At 45.5% G+C, this 14247-nt stretch overlaps 2 long non-coding RNA genes across 2 annotated transcripts in view; one reads left to right on the top strand and one right to left on the bottom strand.

Annotated features, from left to right (window-relative positions):
* LOC125961467 (uncharacterized) overlaps window positions 1-14247 on the bottom strand; it is a 96117-nt gene that overhangs the window by 74446 nt on the left and 7424 nt on the right. The gene's annotated exons all lie outside the window — the stretch shown is intronic.
* On the top strand, window positions 2878-12284 carry LOC125961465 (uncharacterized). The gene is made up of 3 exons (XR_007472207.1): window positions 2878-7851; window positions 7944-8415; window positions 12085-12284. It is a non-coding gene; the product is annotated as an uncharacterized LOC125961465 (long non-coding RNA).

Genomic DNA, 14247 nt, shown 5'->3' with positions numbered 1-14247 from the left:
CATTATTAATGCTGCCCTCCTCACATGCAAGTCTTTTAGCACAAAGTCATTGGCTGATTTAGAAGGTTGGAAGCAGAGAATGAAAAGCATAACGTCAAGTTACGTTGGAACTCAACTCTCACTTTCCTCCCCGGATGTAATGGAATGCAGTATTGTGCTCCTTGGTTACGGGGGGGTGCGCTCAGAGAACCCCAAAGTAAGAACCCTTGTGGAAGGAACGATCTCTAGCCGGTCTAAAAGGACACCGACTTGACTGAACGATTAAAGCCCTGGTTAGTGGACACTCCGCCTAGGGGTCACCCGTGGGTGGTGAAACGAGATGACACATTTCAGTGTTTCAGAATGGGAACTGTTTTCCTGTCAACACCTTCTCCCTGCCCCCCGCCTTTTTGTTTTAAACTCAGTCTGCTACTTTGAGATGGAACTTTCTATGACTCATCAACTGTTTTTTTTTTTAATTTTGCTTTGTAAATTCCAAGTCTGTAAATTTTCAACCAATTGCAGACAACAAATACAGAATTTCCTGCTTAGCATTAACTAAATTAACTTGAAGTGTTTTCATATAGTTATATCAGAATAAGGTGTGTTTTTTCTAAAAGCTTTGTGGAAAAGCTCTCAATAATTTTTTTTTTACATTAATTTTTTAATACACTTACACTAAGCTGAAATTTTTCCCTTTGGTGCTATATTGGTTCCAGTTCTGTCTGAAGGTGGCCTCTCCTGTGGAAAGTTCTGGGGTAAAGAGGTGATGATAACTATAGCGTATGAAGTTTCATGACTGTGAAAGAAGGCCTTCTATAAACATTTTAATTTTTAAAGCAATTAGTAGAGAAGATATTCTTTTGAATAAATTGTTTCCATGATTGAATTATAAAAGGGATCACTCATTTGAAATATTTTAAGTTGTATCATTTTGGCAATGAAAGCCAAGGGAAGCCTGTTTTAAAAATTCTGACATTTATATGCATTTTCTTCTTTTTTGCCTTTATGGATTCTGTTCTTAAAGATTGAACAGCACAATCACTTTAAATTTAGAAACAGTGTATAGCACAAAATCTTGGACTCGGTTATTCTCATTTGGAAATCATAAAATCTTTTTTTTTTAAACATTTGAATGTTGAGATCTTGAAGTGATTATGAAGTTGCAAGCCTATAGAGAATAAAAAATTAAGAAACTTGCGTTTAAATCGATCATTCTTTACGTGACTTGATTTTATAGCTAGGAAGCAAGACATATTTTGGAGCTCGGCATGTGTATTCTAAAATGCATATAGACCATTTACTATAATTTCACAGAGAGTAAGAAATGTGGGGACTTCGCTGGCAGTCCAGTGAATAAGACTCTGTGCTTTCACTGCTGAAGGCCCAGGTTTGCTCTCTGGTTGGGGAAATAGGATCCCACAAGCCTCTCGGCACGCCAAAAAAAAAAAAAAAAAAAGGGAAAAGAAATGTGCTATAAGATTCTTTTTGCACTTTGCCATAGATAATTTTTAAATTCTTCTTAAACTTTCCAAAGAGAAGAAATAGAATTAAGGGATCTCCTAAACCATATGAACTCAGAGCTGGAAATGGCCTTTAAACACCAGCCAGTGCTGGAAGCTTTGAAACACACCTCATCCAAGTGATAATCTGTACATTCAACGTAACCATTTGAAGTTAGAGGCCTAAATAACATTCCACAGGATGGTAGCTTCTACTTGGCTCTCCTTTGCTTCCAAAATGTTACCTCATTTTTCCAATTTTATGGAAACTTGGATGAATTGGATCAATTTTTAAAGAAGCATCTCTGGACTTCTCTGGTGGCGCAGTAGTTAAGAATCCGCCTGCCAATGCAGGGGACACGGGTTCGAGCCCTGGTCTGGGAAGATCCCACATGCCGCGGAGCAACTAAGCCCATGTGCCACAACTACTGAGTCTGTGCTCTAGAGCCTGCGAGCCACAACTACTGAGCCCACGTGCTGCAACTACTGAAGCCCGCGCACCTAGAGCCCGTGCTCCACAACAAAGGGAAGCCACCGCAATGAGAAGCCCGCACACCGCAGCAAAGAGTAGCCCCCATTCACCACAACTAGAGAAAAAGCCCGCGTGCAGCAACAAAGACCCAATGCAGCCGAAAATAAATTTATTTTTTTAAAAAAAGCATCTGTTCACTCTTATTTGCACTTCAAACTCTGCAAACTATCCCTTGAGCTGTATATATGCACAGCTGAAATTTGATTAGAGAATATTGTTTGCAAAGGGCCTGACTGCTTGGGAAAGGTCATCTTCGTAGGATAAAGTTTCCTTTATCCTGAAACAAATGATCTTCCTTTATAGAGGCGTGCCAAGATGTTTTAACTGAAGTGTTGCGGGTTGAGTTGGGAGGGTGTGAGGCGGCCCCGCCAGATCAGACACACACCTCATCTTTGTAGCCTGTGCCGTTGGGTGGGAGGCATCTTTGAGGGCTGGTTACTTCTGGTAAGCAGCGGTTTGTTTAAGGAGTAGGAGCAGGCATGGCTGTAGTTCTGTTCTGCCTGTGTTTTGAGTGGATTCTTTACAGTTCATTTTTGAATTTGTTCAGGTACATGACACAAGGAATTTTTATAGGGGAGCTGTGCCTTAGCACTGTATTAGAGTGGAATTCTCCAGTTAACTTCAGTGCTTTTAGTTTTTAGTTTTTAGTTTTTTTAATTTATTTACTTTTGGCTGCGTTGGCTCTTCGTTACTGCGCGCGGGCTTTCTCTAGTTGCGGCGAGCGGGGGCTACTCTTTGTTGCGGTGCACGGGCTTCTCATTGAGGTGGCTTCTCTTGTTGCGGAGCACGGGCTCTAGGCACGCAGGCTTCAGTAGTTGTGGCACGCAGGCTCAGTAGTTGTGGCTCGCGGGCTCTAGGCGCAGGCTCAGCAGTTGTGGCTCACGGGCTCTAGAGCGCAGGCTCAGTAGTTGTGGCGCACGGGCTTAGTTGCTCGGCAGCATGTGGGATCTTCCCGGACCAGGGCTCGAACCCGTGTCCCCTGCATTGGCAGGCGGATTCTTAACCACTGCGTCACCAGGGAAATCCCAATGCTTTTAGTTATTTTTTTCTGTATGCGGGCCTGTCACTGTTGTGGCCTCTCCCGTTGCGGAGCACAGGCTCTGGACGCGCAGGCTCAGCGGCCATGGCTCACGGGCCCAGCCGCTCCGCGGCATGTGGGATCTTCCCGGACCCGGGCACAAACCCGTATCCCCTGCATCGGCAGGCGGACTCTCAACCACGGCGCCACCAGGGAAGCCCTGCTTTTAGTTTTTTTAAGGAAGTGGGCTTAACCTGTTTTCCCTTCCCCATCTACCTACTAAGTGTTCTGTTTCTATCAGAAACAAGAAGTGTGCTTCAAGATTGGAAACCGGCTCAGTTTTCTAGCTCTTAAAGCTTGTCTTCTATTATTTTTAAGATTACAAGCACTCTGCCACTGCTGCTTATCTAAGATGACTTGGAGAAAGCAGCAAGTCTCTGTGCTCCTTTGACTTAAGTTGCTGTATTAGTCATTCTCCAGAGAAACAGACAATAGGATAGGAACTTCCGTGGTGGAGCAGTGGCTAAGACTCTGAGCTCCCGATGAAGGGAGCCCAGGTTCGATCCCTGGTTAGGGAACTAGATTACCACATGCATGCCACAACTAAGGAGCCCGAGAGCTGCAACTAAAGAGCCTGCCTGCCACAACTAAGACCCAGTGCAACCAAATAAATATTTAAAAAACAAACAACAGGATATACAGATATGGATATGAGGAGATTTATGATAGGAATTGGCTTACATGATAATAGAGGCTGAGAAGTCTCACCATCTGCCATCTGCAAACAAGAGACTCAGGAAAGCTGGTGGTGTCATTCAGTCCAAGTCCTAAGGCCTGAGAACCAGGGACACCAATGTCCAAGGGCAGAAGAAGGTGGATGTTTCAGCTCAAGCAAAGAGCAAAATTGCCCTTTCTCCTTTTTGTTCTATTCAGGCCCTCAACGTTTTAGATGCCCACCTGAAATGATGAGTGTGATCTTTACTCAGTCCACCGATTCAAGTGCTAATGATCTCTTCCAGAAATACTCTCACACACCCAGAATTAATGTTTTACCAGCTATCAGGGCATCACTTAGCACGTCAAGGTGAGGTAAAATTAACCATCACACTTACGTTGCTGCCTCTTTTCAACCAAATTCTCAGATGCATCGAAAAGTCTAGTTCTGGGACTTCCCTGATGGTCCAGTGGTTAAGACTCCACAATCCCAATGCCAGGGGCCTGGGTTTGATCCCTTGTCAGGGAACTAGATCCCGCATGCCGCAACTAAAAAAAAAAGTCCTGCATACCACAACGAAGATCCTGCAAGCCGCAGCTAAGACCCAGCACAGCCAAATAAATAAATAAATATATATTAAAAAAAGAGTCTAGTTCTTTGTAGGACATGCAAGGGGATGTCATAGCTAGGACATAGCGCTGTTCCTTGTCACTCCCCCCGCCCCCATGACTTGATAAGTACTCATTCCTGTTTAGAAACACCTACGACTATGTGACAGTGATCTGAGAAAAGAGGGGAGTTGGCTTATTTTCCATGCAGGTACTTAGTTCTCTATGGGGCAAACATACACTTGTCTGAATTCACGTAGAAACTGAGATTGCAGCGGTAAGGGAAACAAACTCATCTTCCAGCCTTGTGATGCCTTTTGGGAGAGAGATTGAACCACGTTCTGGTCCCTGCCTCCAGAGGAGTGGTAGGCAGGGTAAGTTTGGCAGATACGTGAATTTTAAAACATTTAAACATTTAGAGTTTCTGTTAAAATCAGCTTCTCCTTTTTTCCCTCGATTAGGGATTCCCAACAAGAGTATCTTACCAGACACCTCCCTTTGAGTCTGCGTATATATTGATTTGGGTTGGATGTGTTATATTCTCTCATCTGCCTCTTTATTGCCTGTATTTTCACACTGTCTCTACAAAGGGTCTTGGAAGGTTGGAATCAGCTGTTTTGTTTTTTAACATTTGTATCATTTATTTATTTATTTACATCTTTATTGGAGTATAATTGCTTACAATGGTGTGTTAGTTTCTCTTTATAACAAAGTGAATCAGTTATACATATACATATGTTCCCATATCTCGTCCCTCTTGCGTCTCCCTCCCTCCCACCCTCCCTATCCCACCCCTCCAGGCGGTCACTAAGCACCGAGCTGATCTCCCTGTGCTATGCGGCTGCTTCCCACTAGCTATCTACCTTACGTTTGGGAGTGTATATATGTCCGTGCCACTCTCTCGCTTTGTCACAGCTTACCCTTCCCCCTCCCCATATACTCAAGTCCATTCTCTAGTAGGTCTGTGTCTTTATTCCTGTCTTCCCCCTAGGTTCTTCATGACATTTTTTAATATGGTGAGTATGACACCAAAAATGACTTAACTCTTCTGGCTCTGGATTTAGTTTGTTGGGAGGAGGAAGTGGAATCCAGAACAAGGGATGAAAATACCTGGTTCGTTCTGGATGAGAATCGTTCGGACCAAGGGACCTGCCAGGTGAGGAGGAGACTGGGGGTTAACTCCCAGAGAGCCCCCTTCTCTCAGTGGGAAAACCCGACGTTTTCATAGTTGAAACACTTTGATACGGCTCTTGGTGTGACTGAAGAAACCTGATTTTTCTTTAAAAAAAATCTGTCCATCAGTATAGGATGTGTTTTGAAGGTAATGCTTATTTTTGACGCTAAGGGTACGTATGCATGTTGCATTTTAAGTTGGCAGATGAGGTCAAATGTAGGATGGGAAGGTCAAGTAGCTACTTTACTAAGTGGCCTTTATCACTCTGGGCATATTTCAACAGAATATTCTCACCTCCCTCTGGACAACTGAAGCCAGCCCCAGTGGATGGGACGCTACTGCCCAGACTGTGTGTTTTTAGTAATCTTAGTAATTCAGGGTCATTTGAATGTAGCTGGCTAATTTGAGGGGAATGAATGGGTGGGGTGTGAAGCAAGCCCAGCAGTGGACATGTGAGGTCTGCTTTTGCCACAAGAGGGAGCCACGTGTTCACTTAGGGTGTGTCTTGTTTCAGGGAAGGTCTTGGGGTGTTTTTTTCCAGTTATTTTGTTTCTCCAAATTCTTAAGCAAAAATGAACGTAAAAATGCTGGCACTGGTTCAGTTCATTGTGCTTTGTTAAGCTCAGCAAGAGTGATAAGATTGTAACTCTTTAAATCAATGCCCTTAGCTGGTGCTTTGAAACAAGAAGGTCCATGTGCTAGAAACATGAATTTGGTGGTTTTGTGTTTATTCGGGAGAGCGACTTTCAGTATGAAACTGCGTTTTCACACTGTATCAACAAGAGCAGTGGTGGGGCTTCCCTGGTGGCGCAGTGGTTAAAAATCCGCCTGCCAATACAGGGGACACGGGTTCGAGCCCTGGTCCGGAAGATCCCACGTGCCGCGGGAGCAACTAAGCCCGTGCACCATAACTACTGAGCCTGCGCTCTAGAGCCCTTGAGCCACGACTGCTGAGCCCACGTGCCACAACGACTGAAGCCCGCGCGCCTAGAGCCTGTGCTCCGCAACAAGAGAAGCCACTGCATTGAGAAGCCCGCGCACCACGACAAAGAGTAGCCCCCGCTTACAACTAGAGAAAGCCCACACGCAGCAACGAAGACCCAACACAGCCAAAAATAAATAATAAATTAATTAATTTAAAAAACAAAACAAAAAACAAGAGCAGTGGTTTCGTCAGAGTATCCGCTTCTGCCCAGAGTGGCTGAACCCACAGGCCACTTCAGAAGGCCCTGGGTCTGTGCTGATCCAGCTTGGGCCACAGTGAGCTTGTCCTGAGCCCGATGCATGTGTGAGAGCCTCTTGGAGACCCTTAAAGGGAAATCTGCTACACCAATGAGTCGTTTTTTTTTCACTACAGAAATCATGACTTTAGATTTCTTTGGTGGCTCGTAGTGAAATATTCCTAAAACGTCAGAATCTGTTAAAATATTGGGAACGGCTATCATTCTGTAATGTCAATGAATGATTGCTCTTTCTGGGGCACTTTGGTAAAAGACCTACTGGAATTTTTTAAAATGATAAATTCTGATAATAGAGTATATATAAATAACTTACAAGCGATTTAATTTCTTGGAAATGTTCTCAGTACCACTTAGGACTTATTAAAATAAAAGCAGTTTGAATAAACTCCAGGCTTCCTCTTTGTGGGATATTTCCGTTTGGGTCTCTTGGGGAAAAATCGCTCGGGTATTGCTCCCTCTCTCCTGCTCGATTCAGACACGCAATACGCAAAGCTCCTCAGAGAGATTTTGCAAGATCCCAGAATCTGGCCTGAGTTTCTCATGAAACGCTTGTCTTTATGTTATAAGACTCCTATCTTTATGAACATGGTTTAGCCCCACATTTACTGTTCTCTTAAGTTGTGTTAGAATGAGGATGTTTTATTAAAAGAGAAACTAACGATAATGTTCAAACTCCTAAGAATATTTCAACCACCATCAGGCAGCAGACCATTTGGATAGCTAATAACATCCATTCATTGCCCTCCCACCCCTGCAGCGAGAAGAGGCAGCAGCTCTCCCAGTCAGAACGATCTCTTACATTTGAGTAGCCACGGAGGCCAGACGGCATAGCTGGTAACCGGCAGAGACGTGATTTAACAGTTGAAGAACACAGTTCGTTGTTCATGCTGTTTTGTTTTGTTTTTTCCTTGTCACTTCCTTCCAAGATAGTCATTCAACATTCAGCAAATGCTGATTGGACACCTACTGTATACCAGGCATCCTAGTAGGTGCTGGAGACAACGAGTGAGTGAAACCAAGCCCTTCAGATTGGAGAGCCCAGCTCTTGGTTCCTCGTTACGTAATGAAGTGAAAGGCTGGAGGTACGAGGGGCATGAATGGGGAAATGGGAACTCTCAGCTCTTACAAAAGTACTGATATTTGATATTTGACTTTCTGCTTGGGAAAATGACAGGTCTTACATCAGAGAATCCAAGTTTTGTCTGGAGAGGACGACGCTGTTCACTTTTCGGTGTTGATGGGGGTCTTCAAGGATGAACGTCAGACCTTCCACATCATACTTGAATGTTCACTCACCTCAGGCTGCACCGGCCACACCAGCCTCAGACTTTTCCACCCGTGGTCAAAGACTAAAAAAAAAGATCTTGAATGGATCTAAAGTTATGGACATTATACCTGTCCTATCCAAATAGAGTAGATGCTACTACCTGTGACTACTTAAATTTTAATTAAAATCAATAAAATCTAAAATTCAATTCTTACAATAGTTACCTTTCAAGGGCTCGACAGCTGTACGGGGCTAGTGGCCACTGCTTTGGGCAGTGCAGGAAAAGAACATTTCCACCATCACAGAAAGTTCTGTTGGATAGCCCGTCACAGACAGACATGTGACAGTTTTCCTTCTTCAGGATCTTTAATATAATATGGTGTGTGATTTTTTTTACTTTTAACACCCAGCAGTATAAGGCAAACACCCCATTCTCTTGAAGTGAGGGGGGAAAATGATCACGAGTTTGCACATGGTTTTCTGTAAGTGTTTACAAAAAGGGATTGTCTTAATCTCTGCCTTTTAATCTTATTCACAAGTGTATCAGTCAGGGTTCTCCAGAGAAACAGAACTAGCAGGATATACATGGATACAGAAGAGGAGATTTATTATGGGAATCAGCTCATGTAATTATGGAGGCCGAGATACGCTATGATATGCCGTCTGTGAGCTAGAGAACTGGGAGGGTGGGTGGCTTAACACTCCTGGACCAGAAACCAGAGCTCAGATGTCTGAGGGCAGGACATGATGGATGTCCCAGCTCAAGAAGGGGTCGAAAATATCCTTCCTCTGCCCTTTTTGTCCCATCCAGACCCTCAGTGGATTGGATGATGCCAGCCCAGTTTGAGCCCATCTTTATTCAGTCTACTGATTCAGATGCTAATCCCTTCCAGAAACGCCCTCACAGATACAACCAGAAACAATGTCTCACCAGCTATCTGGGCATCCCTGGGCCCAGTAAAGCTGACACGTAAAATTCACCTTCACAACGAGGCCAGTCGTCATTCTCTCTGAATGAAAGACGTGAAAGTTGAACAAGGGCCACATGCACGGAAGGCGTTCTGTGAAAGAGACTGGCATCCTCTCTTTGTCTTTATTTCACATGATTTTGAAAATTTAAAACTTTTAATTTAATTTTTATTTTTTAATTAAAAAATTTTCAATTGAAGTATAGTTGATTTACAGTGTTGTGTTAGTTTCAGGCGTACAGCTAAGTAATTCAGTTATACATACATACATATATATTCTTTTTCATATTACTTTCCATTATGGTTTATTAGTTTATTAAAGGATATTGACTATAGTTGCCTGTGATGTACAGTAAATCCTTTTTTTCTTTTTCTTTTTTTTTTGCGGTACGCAGGCCTCTCACTGCTGTGGCCTCTCCCGTTGCGGAGCCCAGGCTCCGGACGCGCAGGCTCAGCGGCCATGGCTCATGGGCCCAGCCACTCCGCGGCATGTGGGATCTTCCCGGACCGGAGCATGAACCCGTGTCCCCTGCATGAGCAGGAAGACTCTGAACCACTGCGCCACCAGGGAGGCCCCACAGTAAATCCTTTTTGTTTTTCAATTTTATATATAGTAGTTTGTATCTGTTAATCCCAAGCTCCTAATGTATCCCTCTCCACCTTTCCCCTTTGGTAGCCATAAGTTTGTATTCTATGTCTGTGGGTCTACTTCTCTTTTGTGAATAAGTTCATCTGTATCATTTTTTAATATTCCACATATTAGTGATAGCATATGATATTTGTCTTTCTCTGTCTGACTTACTTCACTTAGTATGATAATCTCTAGGTCCATCCATGTTGCTACAAGTGGCATTATTTCATTCTTTTTTATGGCTGAGTAATATTCCATTGTATATATGTACCACATCTTCTTTATCCATTCCTCTGTTGATGGACATTTAGGTTGCTTCCGTGTCTTGGCTATTGTGAATAGTGCTGCCATGAACGTTGGGGTGCATGTATCTTTTTTTTTTTTCTTTGCTGTACGCAGGCCTCTCACTGCTGTGGCTGCTCCTGTTGCGGAGCCCAGGCTCTGGACGCGCAGGCTCAGCGGCCATGGCTCACGGGCCCAGCCGCTCCGCGGCATGTGGGATCTTCCCGGACCGGGGCACGAACCCGTGTCCCCTGCATCGGCAGGCGGACTCTCAACCACCGCGCCACTAGGGAAGCCCGCATGTATCTTTTTGAATCAGAGTAAAACTATATTTTAAAATGAAGATCCCTTGGCCTTTCTTTGCTGAATCCTAAGCATTTTATTGTCCAATAGCAATGAGTTTTGAAGTCTCTTTCAATCTTTCACCTTTGGAAACATGTCATCTTGTATTAGGCTGTCACCCAGCCTGCGACTGTAGGAGAGGAGTGTGTGCTACAGTTCAGCACACTGTGAAGGAAATACAGACTCAGGTTTAAAGCTCGACCTTGGCACTGGTGCTGGGACTGTTCAATGGACTTGAGATGATTCATGAGAACATCCTGTACCATGCCCAGTGGAGCCACGTGGGGACTCAAAACGTGAGAGAGGACAGCATGAGGGATTAGGGCGGGTCTTGGAGGCCGTTGCCCCCTAGACCTTCGGGCTCACGGAGGAACCCTTGGGTTCCTTCCAGCTTGAGGCTGGACTTGGCTTCCCCCTCATCACCTCTAAAAATAGGATTTGGAAGTTATCCCCGCTGTGACATAATGCATCTCACAGTCGTGGGCAGGAAGTGAATGCTTTCCTGCCAGGTCTGCAATGTCCCAGGGAGATGGGCTGGGAAGGACAGTCCTTCTCCTATTTCACAATAGAACATCAGAGCACTTATTCTAAGCCTACTCTCTTCAGTCTGAAAGCATGGCATCTCTTCAAAACTATGCAGCAAAATAGACTGGCTAGATCTGGGTGATCCTGGATGTTTATATGTCATGAACAAAGTATGGTCAAGTATGAGTAATACTACCCTCCATCTGCTCGAACTCTGTCCTGGGCTCCGTGAGGCTCATGAAAGGGGTAAGGGCATCTCATTAGGGAAACACACTCATAGCCTTCAAACGATTAGAACAGACAACAGAATTTGGTTCACTGGCCCAACGGGTGATTAAGAATTTCGTACAGCAGACCGAAGCCAGCAGGCCAGGGCTCCAAGCGTTTGACAGTAATTTTGGTTTTCCAGGATTTGCAATAAGAAGCGAATGTCTTCATTTCATTGCAACTGTGTCAGGGTCTAAGGATAAACAAGACAGGAGGGCTTCCCTGGTGGCGCAGTGGTTGAGAGTCCGCCTGCCGATGCAGGGGACATGGGTTCGTGCCCCCGTCCGGGAAGATCCCACATGCCGCGGAGCAGCTGGGCCCGTGAGCCATGCCAGCTGAACCTGCGCGTCCGGAGCCTGTGCTCCGCAATGGGAGAGGCCGTAACAGTGAGAGGCCTGCGTACCGCAAAAAAAAAAAAAAAGAAAAGAAAAGAAGCCTCTGCTCTATAAAAGCAGGCAGCCTGAAAGTCTGGTCCCGCCTGTGCCCTGGCCTGTACCCATCTCCTCGCCCTCCCGTGCCCTCACCACATCCAAGTCCAAGTCCTCCCCTTTGTGGCTGACGGCCAGCTCCCACCGCAGCCCTGAGCACCCGAGGCGGCCTTGCTATCCTCGGTTCTTTGCCCAAGAAAGACCCTTATCACCACCACCCAATTGTTTAAAACAAACTGAGAATAAGAAATGAGAGTCAGATTTTTGCTTTGCTGCTTGAAGTAATTCATTATGAGTTCTAATGGAAGCAAGACCCCATTTAAGATGACAAATGGGGGAAACCCACGTTAGTTGGATTTGCTATTAAGTGGGTGTATTGCTACCAAGCTGGACAGAAAATTACTGGGAGCACTTAGAGTGAGAATGAAAGTGTCTCAGATGGTGGGAATGAGGCCCAGGCAGCTCTCGCTCCCTCCCGCTCCCTGGGTGGCTGCAGCCTGACGTTTTCCCCGTGGTTCCGGGTCCCTGAACCCCATCTGGCCCCTAGGGGCTCCCAGACTTCCGGCTGTTCGCTGGCTGACCCCCTTTTCCCCACTTCCTTCCAGGCTTCTTGGGATCCAGCCTGCTGTCCTTCCCTTCTGAGCTGCCAGCACTGACTCTGATTTCTTGAGATTCCCATCTTCAGATCAGACACAGTTTCCCCACGTCCTGGTCATCCCCCCAAGCATGAGTGCTTGTCGTCTTGAAGATGTCACTGTAATTACTGTGAAGAGAAAGGAGAACACAAGGTAGCAAGGAAGAGAAAATGGGGGTGGGGGTGGGGGGATGGGGAGTTATTATTGAATGGGGGCGGGGTTTCAGTTTGGGAAGGTGAACAAGTCCTGGAGATGATGGTGGTGACGGATGCACAGCAGTGTGAATGTACTTGATGCCCCTGAACTATGTGCTTAAACGTGGTAAATTTCGTGTTATGTATTTTACCACAATAAAAACTTAAAAAAAATTTTTTTGAAAGGAGAAATAACAAAGTTTCTGGGATCTTGAGAGCTAGAGCTCGATGAAGTGGCTGGTGGCCCCAGGCCTCCTTTCTTACTTGGTTATGAGAAGACCTTTGAGCCCTCTCTGCCTCTGCCTCTGCCTCTGCCTCTTTCTCTTATTCTCTTATTCATTTTTTTTAATTCATTTATTTATTTTTGGCTGCATTGGGTCTCCGTTGCTGGGCGCGGGCTTTCTCTAGTTGTGGTGATCAGGGGCTACTCTCCATCACGGTGCGCGGGCTTCTCATTGTAATGGCTTCTCTTGCTGTGGAGCACGGGCTCTAGGCGCGCGGGCTTCCGTAGTTGTGGCACGCGGGCTTCAGTAGTTGTGGCTCGCGGGCTCTAGAGCACAGCCTCAGTAGTTGTGGTGCACGGGCTTAGTTGCTCCGCGGCATGTGGGATCTTCCCGGACCAGGGCTTGAACCCGTGTCCCCTGCATCGGCAGGCGGATTCTTAACCACTGTGCCACGAAGGAAGCCCTTATTCTCTTAGTTGGATTGCCTCCAAACCCTGACCACCCTCTGATTCCCCAGCCACAGACCTTAACCCTCTATCATGGACTGAATTGTGTGCCCCCCAAATTCAATATGTTGAAGCTGTGACCCCCATGTGATATTTGGAGGTGGGTCCTTTGGGAGACAATTAGGTTTAGATGAGGTCCTGAGGATACAGCCCCCATGATAGGATTAATGTCTTTATAAATAGAGGAAAAAACTGGAATTTCTCTCTCTCTCTCTCAATCTCTCTCTCTCTTTCTCTGACATGGGAGGACACAGCAAGAGGGTGGCCGTCTGTAAGTCAGGAAGAAGGCCCTCACCAAGAACCGCATCTCCCGACACCTTGCTCTTAGACTTCCAGCCTCCAGAGCCACGAGAAATAAATGTCTGTTGTTTAAACCTCCCAGTCTATGGTCTTGTGTTGTGGCAGCCTGAGATGAGGTGGACACCCTTGGACCCAATGGGCGTATCACCTGTAAGGATGTCTGCAGACCTGGGGCCCCCATTTCTGAGCCCTCCGCCTGTCGAGGAAAGGGTGCCTTGAAGGATTGTTTCGTGCTTCCTAGGGGGTGTGCCACAAAAGGGCCAAGACTGTCACCTCCCACCTTGTTGCTCCAGAGGCCCACGGGGAGGATCCCTATTTTCCCCACCCCCAAGCCCCTGGCAACCACTTCTGCTTTCTATTTCTATGAGTTTGACTTTGTTTTACATTTCACACGTAAGTGATATCATGCCGTATTTGTCTTTCTCTGGCTTATTTCACTTAACATAGTGCCCTCGAGGTCCACCTATGTTGTCACAAGTGGCAGGACTTCCTTCTTTCTCATGGCTGAATAATATTCCATTGTATATACACCACATCTCCTTTATCCATTCGTCTGTTGATGGACACTTAGGTTGCTTCCATATCTTGGCTATTGTGAATCGTGCTGCGATGAACATGGGAGTGAAGATATCTTTTTTAAAATATCCTGTTTAAACGTCCTTTGGATAGATACCCAGAAACGGGATTGCTGGCTTGTATGGTAGTTCTATTTTTAATTCTTTTGAGGAATCTCCAAACTGTTTTTCATAGTGGCTGCACCAATTTACATTTCTACCCACAGTGTCCAAAAGTTCCCTTTTCTCCACATCCTCGCCAATGCTTGTTATCTCTTGCCTTTTTGATAATCGCTCTCCTAACAGATGTGAGGTGATATCTCATTGTGGTTTTGATTTGCATTTCCCTGATGGT

The sequence above is a fragment of the Orcinus orca genome, chromosome 16 (assembly GCF_937001465.1).
Source record: "Orcinus orca chromosome 16, mOrcOrc1.1, whole genome shotgun sequence".
NCBI classification, from domain to species: domain Eukaryota; kingdom Metazoa; phylum Chordata; class Mammalia; order Artiodactyla; family Delphinidae; genus Orcinus; species Orcinus orca.
This window is presented reverse-complemented; position numbering and strand designations above follow the sequence as displayed.